The sequence below is a fragment of the Apodemus sylvaticus genome, chromosome 20 (genome assembly GCF_947179515.1).
Source record: "Apodemus sylvaticus chromosome 20, mApoSyl1.1, whole genome shotgun sequence".
Taxonomy (NCBI): Eukaryota; Metazoa; Chordata; class Mammalia; order Rodentia; family Muridae; genus Apodemus; species Apodemus sylvaticus.
The window spans coordinates 57,588,397-57,590,625 of NC_067491.1; the positions used below are offsets into that span (position 1 = coordinate 57,588,397).

At 46.0% G+C, this 2,229-nt stretch overlaps 1 pseudogene; it reads right to left on the reverse strand.

Annotated features, from left to right (window-relative positions):
* Positions 1 to 655: 655 nt before the first annotated feature.
* On the reverse strand, positions 656 to 1,465 carry LOC127670620 (sperm motility kinase X-like; annotated as a pseudogene).
* Positions 1,466 to 2,229: the final 764 nt, after the last annotated feature.

Below are 2,229 nucleotides of genomic sequence, written 5' to 3' on the forward strand. Positions count from 1 at the left end.
CTGGACTCCCAGGAGGACATGCTGCTTGCTACTTGTGTCTGTAGCACTAGAGCTCTCTTGGGCCATATCTTGCGTGTTTTCAAAGGTTGAGGATTGTGTGGATATGAAAAGTGACCATGGGGCTCCTGATGATGAGGTTAGCGTTGTTGTTGTTGTTGCCTTTCTTTTTCTTGATGATGATTTTGTGGAATTGATGCTTCTCTCCTTCTCTCTGCATGTACTCTTTCCAACATGAGGCATAAGCCCTTGGAGTGGGGAGGTGTTCTCCAGAAAGCTACTCTCAAGGGAAGAAAGGCTGGGAGGTACACTATGCCTCCTCCTACAGCCTTTCCTTCCACATCCGGGCAGCTCAGAGAGAGTGGGCAAAGTGAAGGTGGAAAGAGTACGGGCACTGGTTCCCTTCCTTACAGGCCAGGGAGGGTTGGGGGCTTTTGTAGGGTCCAGAGTACTGCCCTGCCCTCCATCGTGATAAAATTGGGGCTGCCTGGTATACTTCTTTTTTATAATCAAATAAGTCGCCATATCATGATTGTACTTCTGTTCCCTCAAAGCCTCCCTGAGCTCTTTAATGTTGTACCCCATAAGAAACATGTCAAAAGCGAGGTTGGATTCTGGTTCTCTAGGGATTTCCTCTGAAGATCTCAATGGGTCTTGATCATGGCACAGCCACGGGTGTACCAATATTTCTTTAATGGATGGCCTCATTATGGGGTCTATAGTCATTAATCTCTTTAATAGGTCTCGAAGCTCTGGAGACAGGTGATACGGGATCCAACAGCTCCGGGCTAGGATCAGATGCTTTATCTTGGAGTGCACTGTCTCTCGGAAGGGAAGGTGGCCAATAACTAAATAGTATAATACTACACCGAGACTCCAGATGTCAGTTGGGAGGCCATCATATTGTTTGTGATCAAACACTTCAGGAGCACAATATTGTGGTGTGCCACAAAATCCTTTGAACTTTTCCCCAGAGGCCAGTCTTTTGCCTAAGCCAAAGTCAGTAAGTTTCACATGCCCCTCCCAATCCAATAGGATGTTCTCGGCCTTGATGTCTCGGTGGACAATATTCTGACTGTGGATATAGTTGACGGCCAAAGAGAGTTCTGTAAATATCCTACGTTCCTTTTTCGTCGTCCAGATGCCCACACTTGTTGATGTGTTTCAGCAGGGATCCCCGGGCTGCATATTCCATCACCAGGTACGTTTTGTGCCTTGTCTCAAATATCTGGAACAACTGTATTATGTGACTATGGTTCAGGGATTTCACAAGATCTATCTCAGAGATGACCAGGAAGTCTATATTTGTGCCCCTTTTCAATATCTTGATGGCTACCATGGTCCGGGTCTTAAGGTGGAGAGCCACTTTGACTTCTGCAAAAGAACCTTTATCTAGGGTGCCCAGGATATAGTAATGCTGTGCCAGGGGGTTCCCTTCATGACAATTGGCCTCGAGGTCCCCCGACATCGCACTTCCCTTTTGGTCACCAGGAGCTACAGCAAGCAAAGATGACAGGGAAAACAGATCAGAATTCCTTCTATGATAGGTTACTACTAGAGATTCTGAGATTAAGAGACACAGACACTTCCATAGACGAGTCTGGCTCTGCCTAAGGAAACAGGGAAACCAGAACAAACCAAAGACAAACACAGAGGATGGAAAGAGGGAAGAAGGCTCAGAGCAGAAAGAGAGCAAAAGCGATGGAAGACAACATTTTAGCCAGGAGAACAATGATCCCCATTTCAAAGGAGCAGATCATTGACAAGCTTACCCAAGACGTCCATCATGAAGGGAAAGCACTGAGCTAAAGGCCACACTTGAACATCAAGATAGCTTTACCCAGAAATGCGTGGGATGCAACTTGCCCCAGTAGATACAGTATCTACACGGGATGGGGGCAAAAGTCACACAGCACCTATGAATAAGAATGAAAATTTGTCAGTATTTTTCTGGAATGGATGTTGAGGTCACTCTGTTATACAGAACATCTTAGTCCAACAGAGATATATACCACAATTTTTTCCTTATATGCAGGATACTGGTGGTTTGAGGTTGAATTAAAGGGAAGGGGAACTCTGAGGGGACTGGAGGATAAGAGGCAGGATGAGCTAGAGAGTAACAGACAGTGACAAAGTCAAAAGAGAAGTTAGGAAAACAAATATGGATGTTGGCCAGGGAGGGACGCTGCACAGGTTTCTTCCCACATTTCATCCCAGCACTCCAGAGGCAGG